The sequence below is a fragment of the Triticum dicoccoides genome, chromosome 7A (assembly GCF_002162155.2).
Source record: "Triticum dicoccoides isolate Atlit2015 ecotype Zavitan chromosome 7A, WEW_v2.0, whole genome shotgun sequence".
Lineage (NCBI taxonomy): Eukaryota > Viridiplantae > Streptophyta > Magnoliopsida > Poales > Poaceae > Triticum > Triticum dicoccoides.
This window is the reverse complement of record NC_041392.1, coordinates 479,568,014-479,585,317: the sequence shown is the minus strand read 5'-3', so window position 1 is coordinate 479,585,317 and position 17,304 is coordinate 479,568,014. Positions and strand designations below refer to the sequence as shown.

The following is a 17,304-nucleotide window of genomic DNA, read 5'->3' as shown; positions in this document are numbered from 1 at the left end:
GGCCTTCTCATGGCCTCGAGAAAGCTGCGCCATTACTTCCAAGCACATGAGATCACAGTCGTCACTCGCTTTCCGCTGAAGAGGATACTGCAAAATCCAGAAGCGACAGGCAGGATTGTCGAGTGGGCGCTGGAACTGTCAAGTTTTGGCCTCAAGTTTGAGAGCACTTCAACTATCCAAAGCAGAGCATTGGCAGAGTTCATAGCAGAATGGACGCCAACACCAGATGAAGAAATTCCAGAGACGAGCATCCCCGTCAAAGAGGCAAGCAAAAAGTGGCTGATGTACTTTGATGGTGCCTTCTCGCTGCAAGGCGCCGGTGCGGGCGTGCTGCTTGTCACGCCCACCGAAGAGCACCTCAAGTACATAGTCCAGATGCACTTTCCCAAGGAGCAAGCAACCAACAATACTGCAGAGTATGAAGGATTGCTTGCCGGTCTCAGAATCGCAGCAGACCTTGGGATCAAGAAGCTCATTGTCAGGGGTGACTCACAGCTTGTTGTCCGCCAAGTGAACAAGAACTACCAGAGTCCATTGATGGAAGCATATGTTGATGAAGTGAGGAAGCTAGAAGAGCACTTCGACGGCCTACAGATGGAGCATATCCCAAGAGCTCAGAATGTCGTTGCTGATGGCCTGTCAAAGTGCGCCGCACTAAAGTTACCTGTGGAACCAGGGATCTTTGTGCTCAAGTTGACTCAACCATCCGTAACACCATCAACTGGACAAAGCAAGAAGAGGAAGTTGGTTTCCGGTGACTACTTTCTGGCAGAGCTCCCCGAAGCCGCCGCCAAGAAAGTCCCCAAGATCAACACCAAGGATGCTGAGGAGCAGTCTGCTCCGGCAAGCCTTATGGTTTGTTCCGTTGAAGCAGACGCTCCCGACAAGATTTGCTCCGGCAAGCTTGCCGGGGAACATCAAGCTCCGGCAGGGCCGCAAGTCCTTGCCGTAGAAGCGGATGTTCCCGCAGCAGCAGATGTGCCTTTAGTCCTTGTTGTCGAGCCACAAGCTCCAGCATGGGCACAGCAGATTGTCCATTTCCTTCAGACAGGAGAACTTCCCGAAGAGCAAGAAGAAGCGGAAAAAGTAGCCCGGCAGTCAAGTATGTACCAGTTTGTCGATAGCATACTGTACAGAAGAAGACTCAACGGTGTGAAATTGAAGTGTATTTGCCGGGAAGATGGACAAAAGCTGTTGGCAGAGATACATGGAGGCATATGTGGCCACCACATTGGCGCAAGAGCACTTGCCGGCAAAGCTTTCCGGCAAGGTTTCTTTTGGCCGACAGCCCTCCAGGATGCAACTGCACAAGTAACCAAGTGTGAAGCGTGCCAGTTCCACTCCAAACAGATACACCAGCCAGCTCAAGCTCTCCAGACGATCCCTTTATCCTGGCCATTTTCGGTCTGGGGGCTTGATATCCTCGGCCCTTTCCCCCGAGCTATCGGGGGCTTTGAGTACTTGTACGTCGCAATCGACAAGTTCACAAAGTGGCCGGAAGTGCAGCCAGTGAGGAAGGTGACAGCACAGTCAGCAGTCAAGTTCTTCAGGTCAATTGTTTGTCGTTTCGGGATCCCTAACAGGATCATCACCGACAACGGCACGCAATTCATGAGCCGCACCTTCATGCAGTATGTCCAAGACCTTGGCGCCAAGGTCTGCTTCGCTTCTGTTGCTCATCCGAGAAGCAACGGTCAAGCATAGAGGGCAAATGCTGAAGTGCTGCGCGGGCTCAAGACCAGAACTTTCGACAGGCTGCGCAAGTGCGGAAGAAACTGGATCGAGGAGCTCCCGGTGGTTCTTTGGTCGATCAGAACGACGCCAAATCGAGCCACTGGCCAGACGCCTTTTGCTCTAGTCTATGGAGCAGAGGCAGTTCTCCCCACGGAACTCGTATACGGATCGCCTCGAGTGCTCGCTTATGATGAGCTTGAGCAAGAACAGCTGCGACAAGACGACGCGCTGCTCCTTGAGGAAGATCGTCTTCAGGCTGCTGTACGAGCTGCTCGATACCAGCAAGCTTTGCGCTGCTACCATAGCCGCAAAGTTAAGGCCAGAAGCTTCGAGGAAGACGACCTTGTTCTTCGGCGCGTTCAGTCCGCCAAGAATTCCAACAAGTTGACGCCGAAGTGGGAAGGCCCCTATCGGGTGAAACGAGTCACAAGGCCCGGCACTGTCCGCCTTGAGACCGAAGATGGCATTCCGGTGAGCAACTCCTGAAACATAGAACATCTTCATAAGTTTTTCCCGTAGGGCGCGGTTGCCGGAACCCGTTTCGGCAACCACCTTTTGTACAAGTCTTGCCGCTGTTGCATGTAATCCTTTGTACAAAGCCGGGCGCAGATCCCGTGCATAAGTAAAACCCCATGTGCTCCGCACAACTTGTCCATTTCATGCATTAGTTTCTTTCTTGCATGTGTTATCTGATACTTTGTGCAGCACCTACATCCGGTAAGCAATAACGAGCTGAAGGGCTCCATATTATTATTTTCTCTTCTTTCTTCTTTTCAACAAAGGAAAAGAAGGTTCCCTCGCACACAAGTTTGCCGGGGGGGGAAGGAGAAGATTGTGGTATGGACCAGGCGTCGTTCAAGCAAAGTTTTGCCTTGCCGGGAAGCAAACGACAGAAAAGCTAAATCGCCAAAATTTGAGCAATCAGTTTTTAAATTTTTGAGCTATCTTCCTCGAACGGCCCTGCTTTGTATGGAAAACCTGTGCGCGGAGGAACCAACTCGTGGCTAGTTGCGCCCTTACTTTGTTTCGAGTCCGCTCAACAACTTAAGTGTGCTGCATCTAGTCGCGACAAGGTTTCTTGTCGGAAGCAGCGCCGCCAGCAGGCTGCTGACGTTCCGCACTCAGCGCTCGCGGCTCGGGTGCCTGCGCCGACAAGTTCCCTAGAAGCGTAGGGTCAAAACATACAAAGGAAGGAATCTAGTAGAGGAAATAACATAGCAATTGATAACAGAAATAAAGTTATATTACAAGATAACTTGTTGCAGCTCTAACAGACTGTTTTCATAACATGATTAGCAGCGACAAGGGAAAAGAAGAAATGGACGGCCTAGTCTATGCGGTCGCCCTCAACCTTCTTGATCTCGCTCACCTTGTCCATAATGGGTGCGACAAGGGCCTTGAGTGCGTCCCGATCGGCGTCTGGCGGCAAGGACTTGAGGACGTTGGTGAAGCTGATGCCTGGATTGCGGAAGGCCACCTTCATCAGCACCTTCTGAAGAACTCCGACACAGATTTTGCGCGACTCGTCGGCCAGCTGCTTTGGGATCCTCTCCCGGAGCCGCTGGAGTGCCGTCGCCACGCCCTTAAAGAATAGGCTGAGCTTGGCGCTGGGTTGGAGATTCTCGTCGGAGGGATACCCAAAGTCCTCCATCCCCAGCTGCGCCAGCTCCTCGTCGATGACTGCGGCAATATTCACCAGACCCTCGGTCCAGTGCTCCACAGTATCACTGAATGAGTTCTGGGTAACTGCGATGCTCTCCAGCAGCGCCTTGTCAGCCTTGACCTTCTCCGACAAGGTCTTCTCCCGCTCCTTGGCGGCCTCTAGCGTCTGCGTCAGCGTGGCCAGCTTCAACTCCAGGTCTGCATTGGAATCCTTGGCGGCGCTGAGCTCCTTGCCCCTCTTAGCGAGAAGACCTTGCAGCTCACCGTGGGCGGCAGCATCCTTCTCACGCTCACGCTTGAGCGCGGCAAGCTCCTCGCCGCTCTTCCCAATGTTGGCCTCCAGCTGCGCCACCTTCTCCTCCAGCTCTTTCTTGGCGGCCTTTGCGATTGCAGCAGCGTCCTTTGCTTCCTTGAGCGCCCCGCCAAGTGCTTGCTCGCGCTCGGCGAGCTCCTCCTCGTAGCTGTCGAGGTTGGCCTTCCGCTGCACCAATTCACCTTCTCGCGCGGACTGCTTCTCGGCGGCCAGCCTTTGTTCCTCCTCAGCTTCGGCCTTCTCGAGAAGGAAGGCCGTGCGCTCCTCGTCGAGTCGCTCCCGCTCCTGTGCCAGGGACCGGAGAGCTTCTTGATTGTGGCCCCGGAGCTCCTCCGCGCGCTTCTCCATATCAACTCCCGCCTTCGCGACAAGCGCTTCCCGGGAAGCCAGCTTGGCCTGCCGTGCGCGGTAGAGTGACAGCAGCTTCTGCAGTAGCTCCTCCTCCTCAGGCTCGCCACTGCTGCTGCTGGACGCGTCGACCAACGACAGTCCAGCGGAGGCGAGCACCTCCTCATCGAAAGTTTCCCCCTCGACCGGCGCCCTAGAGCTCGACGCCCAGGGTAGCTTGATGAAGATACCGTCGCCGGCCTTCAAGTAGGCGCCGGGCTGGGGCTCCTCGGAGCCCGGCCCCGCAGCAGCGGCAGGGGGATCGGCGGTCGGCGCAGCGCCTGGCGCTCCTGCGGCCTCAGGGTCGTTAGTGCGATCGCCCGACCCCTCGCCGGCTTCTGCGGCGGCAGCCTTGGCGGCCTCCTCGCCGGCGGTCTCATCAACACCGGCCCCTTCTTCGTTGGCGGCGGCGTCGTCAGTGCTGCCATGCGCGCCTTCCTCGCCGGCACCCTCTGTCTCCATTGGCTCAGCAGCAGATGGGTCTGAAGAACGAAGAAGGGAGAAAAATCAATCAAAAATCCAGGAGAAGAAAATCAGAAGAAGAAGAACCCAAGGGAAAGTTTTTGGACAAGTGAATTACCTGTGCCAAGATCTGCAGTTGCGGGCTCGGCCGTCGCAGGATCAACGGTGTTGCCCCTTGCCGGAGAGCGCTCCCTTACCGGGAACTCCTCCCTTGGCGGCGTAGTCGAAGCAGATGGCACTTCAGGACCAGCTTCCGGGCACTCCTGATATGGCTGCTCTGCTCCTACACAAATCAACAAGCAAGATATCAACAAAGGAAAAAGCACTCATGCGCGCCTGACAGCGGAAAGCTAACTATGAACTTACGCTGGGGGCTGCGCTGGGGGCTGCTTTGAGGAGTGGTTGCCGGGTCCGTCAAGGTGGTCTCGGACCCACCCCCTGCTGACACGGTGGGGTCATCTTCGATGACAATCACCGCGGCCTTGGCCCTCTTCGCCGCTCTCTGGGCCAGTGTCCTGAAAAGAAAGGAGTCCAGATTGAAGCAAGTCAGATATAAGATAAAAACAGTAAGATTGAAGAACTACAAGAGTGCCAAAGAAACTTACTCTTCTTCCTCCTCGTCGGAGCTGAGCGCGGAAAGATCAAAGTCTGGCTCCCCTCCGGTGCGGCGAGGCGGAGGAGTAGGATCCCTTGCCCGCTTGGCGGGGGCGGTGGCGGTGGCCCGGGAAGATCCCGCTCCAGTTGCCGCTGCTGCGTGAGGCGCTCCCGCGGCAACATTGCTTGCCGCGGTAGAGCGTGTCGCACGGTTCGGCGACTGTTGACCCGGCTGCCGCCCCGCTACGTCCGCGCCCCTGCGAAGACGCCTTCTTGGCGGGGCCGGGGGCTCCGCCTGCGGCAAGCTTTCTGAAGGCTCGGGCTCTTCCTCGCCGGCCTCGCTCGGCTCAGCTTCAGAACCGGCAGGCTCTTCCTCGCCAATGAACTCCGCGCGCTCGGCGAGGTTTGCCGCCTCTGCGGCCTTCGCCTCCTCCATAGTGAACCCGAACGCGCCCGCGGCAGCTGCGGCCGCAACGTCTTCCGCCCTAGTGGCGATGCGCTGCAGCTCCTCGTCGGTGGTGTCACGGGTGAGGCTCTTCTGCTCGTCAGCGTGGACCGGCACTTCTTCCAAGTTGTCGAAGAACGCTTGCACGACGTCATCCGCAGGCTCTTGCCAAGTTGGAACGATTCAGTGTGAATCGCACAACGGCATCATGGCGCGGATCCGGTCAAGCGAAGAATTATTGCACAATGGAACGACGCCCCTCGGCAGCGTGAATGGGTGCTGGGGATCGCGTTTGAACAACTCCAGGAGCATTGCATCCAGCTCCATGACGGTGAAGTTGTAGTTGAGGCCCGGCCGCAGCCTCATGATGTCCGCCGAGTTCTTGAATTCCCAGGCGGGCCTCCCCCTCTCCTGTAGGGGGGCGATGCGGCGGCAGAGGAAATCTGCGCCTACAGCGCCTACAATGAGCCCGGCAAGTCTGAGGCAAAGGATCCTAGTAATGGCGATCTTCAGCCTCTCGTCTTCCGGGGCCACGTTGCTCTAGTCATTGCCGCGCACTATTGGAGCTTGGCGCACGGCGGTGAAGGGCTGCGGATTCTCCTCGACGATCCAGCACCACTCCGCTCTCCACTCCTCCCACTTGCTACGGAGCTCGCCCTCCATGTACGCCTCCTTCTTGCCGACTCTCGAGATCCAGGCGATCCCTCCGGCAAGCGGCTCTCCTCTCTCTACCCGAGGTATGAAGAAGTGGCGGAAAAGGGCAACATTGGGGTGGACTCCGACAAAGTTTTCGCACAAATGTGCGAAAACTGCCATGGTCAGAACGGCGTTGGGGGTGAAATCAAGGAGGCGGAAGCCGTAGGTGTTCATGATATCGCAGAAGAACTCCGAGAAGGGCGGGCAGAGCCCGCAATAGAAGAACAGCGCGAAGAATGGGTACCCGTTTGGAGCCAGTTTCGAAGCAGCGGTCGGGAGTACCCTCGTGCGCGGATGCGCCCGCGTCTCCGTCGCCCAAAAGAGGTAGAAGTACTCCCTCAGCTCCTTCACGCCGAGCTGGGGGGAGAAGATCGCCCGCTCCTTCCACAGCGCCGCGAGCCGCTGCGCCTCGGCCGACTTCACGCCCTTTCCCTTGTCGGCTTTCGGAGCCATGGCGGAGGTGGTGGGGGAGGTCGACGGCGTTGGTGATGCTGGTGGCAATGGGGGGCGGAGCGCTGCTCTCTCGGCTTTGAGAAGAAGGGGGGGGGGAGCGACGGAGGTTCGTGAAGATGGAGTAGTAGCAACCAGCGAGGGGGAACGAACTGCCCCTGTTTCCTCTGCTTATAAAGAGGGACGGGGCGGACGTTTCACCCTTCCGAATAAAGAACCACCCACGATCTCTCCCACGACGCCGCATTCAACGCGTGCCGTTAGGGGAGAGCGCGGTGGATACGGAGCGAGATTCGGCATGGCCCAGTCCGCGTGTGCCCGTGCCCTGTCTTGGGCCTGGCCCAACAGCGCTCGGCGCCGTGTCTGGCCCAGGCCCGGGGGCTTCTGTCGGTGTACTAGAATAGGGGAACCCTAGTACCCCGAACTTGTGCACGGGCAGTTGCAGCACCCCGCGGCAAGGCTTGTCGGGAGAACGCCAAGATCCTCCGTGGTTCCCTTGGAGCCATTCAAGAACAAAATATTTAAGCTCAGGAGACAAGGCCCCGGCAAGAGGAGCTTGCTGGGAAGGCCAACCAAGGCACTCCAAGGAACTTGCCGCGACGCGCCACGCGCTCCGGCAAGGCAACAAGGCCCCGGCAAGAGGAGCTTGCCGGGAAGACCAACCAAGATACCTCGAGGCCCGGTGAGCGACAAGCTTCCGGACCCAACAAGATAACAGCAGCGGCAAGGCGCTTGCCGCGGCAGGCGGCCACTCTGTGCCCACGCTCCAGCGCATCCACCAACGTGTCGCTCTGGGGGCCTCTCCAGGCACGCGTGGCGGGAGGCTGTGCAGCCAGCGGTGCGCAGTGGCATGCGAAGCTGACAAGATCGCCATCGTGGCGAACGGTGGCGCCCCTAACGATCCTTTTTTGCACTGTTTGGGCGACTCAGACGGACATTTAATGCCCTTGTCCCCTGCCGTCAGGGTTAGGTAGGGTGCACTGTACAAGTAACTGTAGCAACCACCTCACTTTTTACATTTGTACCCTTCTCTGCGTTGCCACCTGTCGGAGACCCCTTTAGCGTATAAAAGGAGGCCCATGCGCAACGTAGAGGAGGTTCGGTTCGAAGGGTTCAACACGTTCGCCAGGTTCGCGAGGTTCGACTGGTTCGGAACCCAGAAAAACACTACGCTCTCTCTCTGGAGCAAGAACACCAGATAATCAAACAAGCAGCAGTAGGAGTGTTATCTCTGAGGAGAGCTCCGAAGCTGGGTAAACTGCTCGTGTGCTTCGCGTCGATCTGCTCTTCGTGTGATCTCCGCCCCCGCTAAACCGAAGGGGCTCGGTCCGCCGGCCCCATAGGTGTTCGTGGTTCAGTTTCCCCGACACCGCCACATCTTCCCTCAGGGTAAACGCCAGCCTGCACCGCATCTCTCGCTGCCCTTCATTTATTTTCATCCCATCCCCATTCCCGTTTCATGGAAAAAGAATTTGCCATCTCAAAGCTTGGGTCGGACGCGTTCGTGGAGATGGAGCTCGGGGCGCCGGTGCTCGTCCCGGATCCCGACGGCGACTTCACCGTCACCGCCTTCGACGCCAACCACTGCCCTGGTCAGTCCGCCAACTCCGTCCTCTTCCCATTCTCGCTAATCCCCTCATTAGTACCCCACCGAGGCCGATTCTAAATCCTTCCCCTGCTCGCAGGGGCGGTGATGTTTCTGTTCGAGGGCGCCTTCGGCAACGTCCTGCACACCGGCGACTGCCGCCTCACTTCTGACTGCATTCAGGGCCTGCGGTTCAGGTACATCGCCGCGGAGGCACCAGGAGCAAGTCAGCCACCGCCGTCGTGCCGCATTGACTACCTCTTCCTGGACTGCACGTTTGCCAAGTGCCCGCTGCAATTCCCGGCCAAGGAGGCCTCCATACGTCAGGTATGTGTGCTGATTCAACAGTAAATTAGACCAGCAACTGAACCTGTGTGTCTCATCACATTGCATTTTTCAGGTGATCAATTGCATCTGGAAGCACCCGAATGCGCCGACGGTATATCTCGTGTCCGACATGCTGGGACAGGAGGACATACTGATCGAGGTGTCCAGGGCGTTCGGGTCGAAGATATACGTCGACAGGGACAAGAATTCAGAGTGCTACCACACCCTCTCGCTCGTCGCACCGGAAATCCTCACCGAGGACGCGTCCTCTCGCTTTCAGGTGATCGAATTCCCCCGGTTGTCGGAGCGGGCAACGGAGATGCTTGCATTAGCACGGGCGAGGCAGCAGCGTGAGCCCCTCATCATCAGGGCCTTCTACCCAGTGGTACGCGCACTATGCGGCACCAGAGGCGTCGCTGAAGCAGAAGCCGGCGCTGACGGAGCCCATGCGGGATGAATTCGGGGTGTGGCACGTGTGCTTGACGATGCATTCGTCTCGCGAGGAGCTGGAGCAGGCCCTGCGATTCCTCCAAGCCCTGAGGACCCCATCTGGAAGTTGCTCAGAATACCTCATGGAAATCCTACTGTCACAGGCTCACCGCGGGCGGCGATAACCACCGTAGAAGCCATCAAGCAGAGTGAGGAACAAGAGTCAGAAGACACTTGGTCTGCTGTTTGCAGCCAGGTATTACAAGATGAAGAACCAGTGTTACAAGATTTTGCAATTGAAGTGGCGCAGCCTGTGACATTGTTTGGCAGAGCAAGGTTTGGATTACCTCAGGACTGTGAACTGTGGAAAGACGAGTATGAGAGTGTTCAAGTGGCCGAGGAGGCCAAATTGGAGGAGGAATTGCAGAATTCAAATGCAAAATCCTTCGAGCTATGGAAGGACTTCAAATCTGACAAGGGCACTGCCCACATGATTGATTTAACTCAAGCTGTAACAAACGAGCTTCATGGTTCAGCAATAGAACCCGAGTTGCAGGACTGTGAATCCATCGACGGCATTCAAGTAATCGACATTACTCACGGTGAAGTGCGTGAGCACAGCTCGAGTAGGGACGGCTGTGCTGAACTTGCCAAGGATGTGAAATGCAATGAGGGTGCAGAACAAATCAGGTTATCTAGATTCGAGGTGAAAGAAGAGAGTTCAACTGCAAGAGCCAAGTTCTTGGAAATTTGCAAGCCCAGGGAGAGTATCAAATTCACCGCTGAGACAGTACAAGCTAAAGTAGAAGCAACAGAAGAACTGCTTTCTGAGGATCGCACTGTTCTATCCGACATTAGCAACAGATCTGAAGGCCCTGACACTGACAGAGCAGATACTGCTGGAGTCGGGTCATCGAAGGTTTTGAATGCGAAGCTGAGGAGGCTGTACAGGTCGATGAACGTGGCAGTTCCTCGGCCATTGCCGTCATGGGTGGAGCTCATGGGAGCCTCCAAACGACCAAGGGTCTCCTCCCAGTTTTTTCATCTATGAAAGGCTTTTTGTTATCATAGCACAAGATTATTGCTAGAGCTCTAGGTTTTTTCTCAAATCCCTGTGCAGCTACAAATTCATTGCAAATTTGTATTGAAGTGATTCCTTTGCTACAGAAATCAAAGTGATTTAGTGGTTGTCAGTACATCAGTTCTTGATGTGGTCTTGGCATTTTGTGGTGATGTAGCTGATCCAAGTCCATGTTTACTTTTGCAACAAGTTCATGTCTACTTTTTTTAGAAACATAAGTCCAGGTTTACTTGATGTTTTGATCAGTTTGGGCTCACATGTTGTGCCAAGTTCAGATAGGTGGGCTGAGCTGTGCCCGGTATCTAGATTTCAGTCCGGATTGTTACATTACATGCCATGCCGTTGTGTTCTCGTGTATATATAGTAAGGTTGGTGAATTTAAATAGGGTTAGTTGGGTGCTTTTGTTCAGACGTGGGGAACTTTTCTCTACCTAATATTAAAGGGAGAATTGTTTCTCCACCCTTTTTCGTCTTTGGTCCGTCGTGGTATGTCCTCTTTTTTACGTATACGTTAATTTTTTTTTTCCAATTTCTGGTTTGCGTTGCATTGAAGCTTAAAAAAAAAGAAAATGAAATTGTGTTGGATGGGAACTCTCGAACCTTGGTCACCATCACGCACACACAAACCAGTTGATCTAGCCAATGTTGTTTGACATAAAAGGAAGGTACTCTTATATTATCAGACGAGTTATCACAATTGAGGAAACTAATGTCTGACAAGATGCTTTAAAAGTAGACAAATGCCGTCGCTTTCCTAGGCGAGGTCCAGCAATCCCATCACCACCACCTCGATCCCGTCGGCCATCGACAGAAGCGATCGTCCAGCGATCCCCTCGTGATCCACCCGCTCTCCTAGCCTCGATCCACTCTAGCCCGCCATAGCCACCATGGTGGAGACGCAAGGCTTCTGCTCGCTCGACGAGGTGCTGCTGGTGGCCCCGGGATTGACTAACCTCTTTGTTTTGTTTTGTTTTGTGGGGATTACCTCTGCTAGACAAGCACATGACGGATTACATATTACCAAGATCCTCTTCTCCACCTGCGGCTCATCCTGGATGGTTCCCATCTACACATGTCCAGCAACCGGGAGAATTGGATAGCAAGAGCACCAGTGACTTGGAAAGAGAGGGGACAGAAAGAGGAGATCACAATGAACAGAATAGTATAAACAACAGCAAAGGACGAGGAGTGCAGATACGAGGCAGAGGCCATGGACAGCGGTGCACACTGTCGCGGAGAAGATGGCTCGAGAACGGGAGACCGTCACGGGACGATGGAGAAAGATTAGGAGACAAATATAGCACGGAAAGGCTGGGAGAGAGAGAGAGAGATTGGTTTGGAGGAGCAGCTGCGTAAGGAAGAAGATGTTGTGTTAGAGTTGTGTCGAATATAGTGTACAAGGTAGATTACAGTTGGACTAGGAATTGTATTGTGTTTACATAAGATGTGGAGTTGTGTCCTAATAGGACACTTGTATCCTAGGCCTTTCATATATAGCGGGGGTAGACACACGATGTAACATATGCCAACATAATAGCACCGGAATGCAGGGGAAGCCGGCGGCATGTGCCGGTGTCCAGGGCGACCGGGTGCGGTATTGTAGCGGTGTCATGGGGAGGAGCGCCCATAGTCAAGCCCCGGGGATGTAACCATATCGGTAAACCTCGTTAACAAATCTCGGTGTCGTGCTCGTGTGATTGCTTGGTCCTTGGATGATCAACAGTATGCCTCGGATTTATTCTAACAAATGGTATTATGAGCTAGATTATTCGAAGGTCGTAGATTGTTGATCTAGAGGAGATGGAAGGTATCTTTGGAGATCTGCAGGATTGATTGCAGTTGGAGCGGAAGAAAAGCGGCGAGACGTCGTTGATAGTTCTGCGAGGAGCGATCTAAGAAGCAGATGTGCTTGACGGTTGTGACCTTCTCAAAAAAGCCAATCAGAGAGAGGCGTGTTGCTTGGCCGCAGCACGCGAGACGTGCGGCGATTGTGGATCAATTGGGCGAGCGTCTGAGGCGGCGCATATGGAACATCGACTCGGCGGCGGCGTAATGCGTGTGAGCAGCAGGCGCGACGCATGCGCTGGTCACTAGCGAGCCAGGCCCATGACGGGCGTGGCGGGGCTGTGGCCGAGGCCGTGTGCGTGCGAGGCGTACGTACACACATCTGAGATTTGCTTTGGAAAAAAAGAGGACCAAGTCCACCTACGACACGGACATAGGCATATCGAATCGGCAACAAGTAAATTCACTGATACTTATCCATCAAAAGGCAGGACAAAGCATAGCTAGCGTCGGAGTTTGAGCCAAAGAAGAGCAATCACGTGAAGGTCAAAAGGAATCCTTGTTTTGGATTTTGCTATTAGTACATGAGGGTGTACCACGTCAGGTTTTGCTTGTGTACTTGGACATCATATAAGGAGAGCTCAGATAATTTTTCACACGGTTAGCTGTACGAAGAACCATGGCGTCAACGGATGTTAGGTTTGAGGTGGAGAAGTTCACGGAACTGAAAACCTTGGTTTATGGCAGACAATGGTGGAAGATTTGTTGGCACTACAGGGATGCTTGAGGACGTTGTCGGAAGTCATGCCAGCTAAGATGGAATTATGTGTGATGGATGGAAATTCGCGGAAGATGATTTGGGAGCCTCGAGCGTGTCATATAGCCGAACAAGTTCGGCTTGGTCGGACTAGATAGTCTGACAGATCGACGTGAGTCGGTTGATACAGAAGACGGTGGTGGAATTGGCGCTGATGATATAGGAGCGTGATGCTGATGGTGACCGACTTTTGGGCGTGGAAACACGTGGTGCAGGCCCGAGGCTTGTGTGGCTTCGACAAGACTATGGCGTGCGGTTGATTCAAGATGGCGTACGCATGTGAGCTTGAAGTCGACGGGACGCGAGGGGTGGACTGATCATCTGCCATGGAGTCATGTTGAAGGTGGAGCTGGATTGAGGGGCTACGGCGTAAGTCGACAAAGAGTCGAAGCCTATTCAGCTGGGAAAAGCGAGTGACATGCAGTTTGGACTGGAGCCCAGTGGTCTGATGGAAGCATGAAACTCGTCATCGGTCGGTGATGATCGATGATACTCTGCAGTGGGTGTTGAGTGGTGTGGGTTTGCGACCCTTGAGACTCGACCGGGACAGCGGAGGCTCGACGTGGTAATAGCGGCGAGGCATGCGGTATGCACGGACATGGAGACGGGTCAGGGCTCTGGTGGTCATACATGTGGTGAGACAACTGCGAATTTGACTCAGGATGACTACAAGCAACGGTGAAATTCCTTCAAGTTTCAGACAGACGGTCAAGAAAGGAGCGATGATGTTGAGTTCAGGTAACTCTTATGTGTGACATCCAATATGTGAGTTGTTCACTTTCACGCAGGTCAGTGATCGGTGTGTGATGACGTTGGACTGATACTCTGGAAGTTGGGAGCACAAACAAGAGTAACAAAGAACTTAATTTTGCTCGAGTGTTGACAGTGGTCAAGAAAGAAGGGACTACAAGTTGCAGGTGGAGTCATATGGAGTCTTTGGAGTAGCAGCGGTACTCATGGGATAAGCTCAGGTCCAATGTACATGGAAGTTTGACGCATTGACGAATTCAAAGTGGTGGAGAATATTCGTCAAGGTGGAGTTTGTTAGAGTTGTGTCGAATATAGTGTACAAGGTAGGTTACAGTTGGACTAGGAGTTGTATTGTGTTTACATAGGATGTGGAGTTGTGTCCTAATAGGACACTTGTATCCTAGGCCTCTCATATATAGCGGGGGTAGACACACGATGTAACCTATGCCAACATAATAGCACCGGAACGCAGGGGAAGCCGGCGGCATGTGCCGGTGTGCAGGGCGACTGGGTGCGGTATTGTAGCGGTGTCATGGGGAGGAGCGCCCATAGTCAAAGCCCCGGGGATGTAACCATATCGGTAAACCTCGTTAACAAATCTCGGTGTCGTGCTCGTGTGATTGCTTGGTCCTTGGATGATCAACAGTATGCCTCGGATTTATTCTAACAAAATGGTATTATGAGCTAGATTATTCGAAGGCCGTAGATTGTTGATCTAGAGGAGATGGAAGGTATCTTTGGAGATCTGCAGGATTGATTGCAGTTGGAGCGGAAGAAAAGCGGCGAGACGTCGTTGATAGTTCTGCGAGGAGCGATCTAAGAAGCAGATGTGCTCGACGGTTGTGACCTTCTCAAAAAAGCCAATCAGAGAGAGGCGTGTTGCTTGGCCGCAGCAGGCGAGACGTGCGGCGATTGTGGATCAATTGGGCGAGCGTCTGAGGCGGCACATATGGAACATCGACTCGGCGGCGGCGTAATGCGTGTGAGCAGCAGGCGCGACGCATGCGCTGGTCACTAGCGAGCCAGGCCCATGACGGGCGTGGCGGGGCTGTGGCCGAGGTCGTGTGCGTGTGAGGCGTACGTACACACATCTGAGATTTGCTTTGGAAAAAAAGAGGACCGAGTCCACCTACGACACGGACATAGGCAGATCGAATCGGCAACAAGTAAATTCATTGATACTTATCCATCAAAAGGCAGGACAAAGCATAGCTAACGTCGGGGTTTCAGCCAAAGAAGAGCAATCACGTGAAGGTCAAAAGGAATCCTTGTTTTGGATTTTGCTATTAGTACATGAGGGTGTACCACGTCAGGTTTTGCTTGTGTACTTGGACATCTTATAAGGAGAGCTCAGATAATTTTTCACACGGTCAGCTGTACGAAGAACCATGGCGTCAACGGATGTCAGGTTTGAGGTGGAGAAGTTCACGGAACTGAAAACCTTGGTTTATGGCAGACAATGGTGGAAGATTTGTTGGCACTACAGGGATGCTTGAGGACGTTGCCGGAAGTCATGCCAGCTAAGATGGAATTATGTGTGATGGATGGAAATTCGCGGAAGATGATTTGGGGGCCTCGAGCGTGTCATATAGCCGAACAAGTTCGGCTTGGTCGGACTAGATAGTCTGACAGATCGACGTGAGTCGGTTGATACAGAAGACGGTGGTGGAATTGACGCTGATGATATAGGAGCGTGATGCTGATGGTGACCGACTTCTGGGCGTGGAAACACGTGGTGCAGGCCCGAGGCTTGTGTGGCTTCGACAAGACTATGGCGTGCGGTTGATTCAAGATGGCGTACGCATGTGAGCTTGAAGTCGACGGGACGCGAGGGGTGGACTGATCATCTGCCATGGAGTCATGTTGAAGGTGGAGCTGGATTGAGGGGCTACGGCGTAAGTCGACAGAGAGTCGAAGCCTATTCAGCTGGGAAAAGCGAGTGACATGCAGTTTGGACTGGAGCCCAGTGGTCTGATGAAAGCATGAAACTCTTCATCGGTCAGTGATGATCGATGATACTCTGCAGTGGGTGTTGAGTGGTGTGGGTTTGCGACCCTTGAGACTCGACCGGGACAGCGGAGGCTCGACGTGGTAATAGCGGCGAGGCATGCGGTATGCACGGACATGGAGACGGGTCAGGGCTCTGGTGGTCATACATGTGGTGAGACAACTGCGAATTTGACTCAGGATGACTACAAGCAACGGTGAAATTCCTTCAAGTTTCAGACAGACGGTCAAGAAAGGAGCGATAATGTTGAGTTCAGGTAACTCTTATGTGTGACATCAAATATGTGAGTTGTTCACTTTCACGCAGGTCAATGATCGGTGTGTGATGACGTTGGACTGATACTCTGGAAGTTGGGAGCACAAACAAGAGTAACAAAGAACTTAATTTTGCTCGAGTGTTGACAGTGGTCAAGAAAGAAGGGACTACAAGTTGCAGGTGGAGTCATATGGAGTCTTTGGAGTAGCAGCGGTACTCATGGGATAAGCTCAGGTCCAATGTACATGGAAGTTTGACGCATTGACGAATTCAAAGTGGTGAAGAATATTCGTCAAGGTGGAGTTTGTTAGAGTTGTGTCGAATATAGTGTACAAGGTAGGTTACAGTTGGACTAGGAGTTGTATTGTGTTTACATAGGATGTGGAGTTGTGTCCTAATAGGACACTTGTATCCTAGGCCTCTCATATATAGCGGGGGTAGACACACGATGTAACCTATGCCAACATAATAGCACCGGAACGCAGGTGAAGCCGGCGGCATGTGCCGGTGTCCAGGGCGACCGGGTGCGGTATTGTAGCGGTGTCATGGAGAGGAGCACCCGTAATCAAGCCCCGGGGATGTAACCATATCGGTGAATCTCGTTAACAAATCTTGGTGTCGTGCTCGTGTGATTGCTTGGTCCTTGGATGATCAATAGTATGCCTCAGATTTATTCTAACATGTTGTGCTCGCCCTGCAGCTACAGCCGGTTCAGGGATGAGCTCTGCTGGGCTAGCTGCTACGCAAGGCTAGGCTAAATACCAATAACATAAGCCCAGGTTTCTTTACTTTTCCTTTGTATATCCTTTTCCGGTGTCTTTTTTTTTAAATCAAACAACTTTTGAATTGTTTAAAGATACAATTATCTCAAAAGAATTGCAAATTTCATGAGGCTTAGAAGGATTATTACAGATCTGAAAAATATATTTACATAGTACACTTAGTTTGTATCTTCCCATTGAAAATACAAACTTGATTTAAATTCAAGTGGAGGTTTAAACTATATGTATATATATTATTTGATTTTCCAAAATTTATTGAAATTTTACAGTACCGCCTGTTATAATTTTATAAGAGTAGTCTAAATATATGATGTTCCATAAAGTGAAAGTGTCTCATTTTAGTAGGTCTTTGATCTGCAATTTAATTGCATTTATTGTTAAGAAATCCTATTTAAAAGGTAGTCCATCCAGAATTATTTTAAATTACATTGAGGCTTTTTAGAAGCTTTGAAGGGCATTTACTTCAACATTATCATTTTAATGCATTTTCCAAGGTATTAAATTCTCCTCATTTTACATGTGCCCACGTTTGATTTGAATTGTTGTGTTGTTTTGCTTTGGGGCAAATCCCTATGTCCATGCATTGCAAAATTCTGGAGCAAAGTGAAACATGTGGATTTGGGGATAGAGGCGGATGCCATCAATTTATCTATAAAGTGGAAGTTACTAGAAGGAGAAGGAAGAAAAGACAGGTGTGGGCCACACGTGGCTGTTACGGTCGAAGAAGGGTACTGAACCGAGG

General features: G+C 52.8%; 1 pseudogene; it reads left to right on the top strand.

Moving 5' to 3' along the window:
- Nucleotides 1–8,156: 8,156 nt before the first annotated feature.
- LOC119328023 lies at nucleotides 8,157–10,307 on the top strand (annotated as a pseudogene).
- Nucleotides 10,308–17,304: the final 6,997 nt, after the last annotated feature.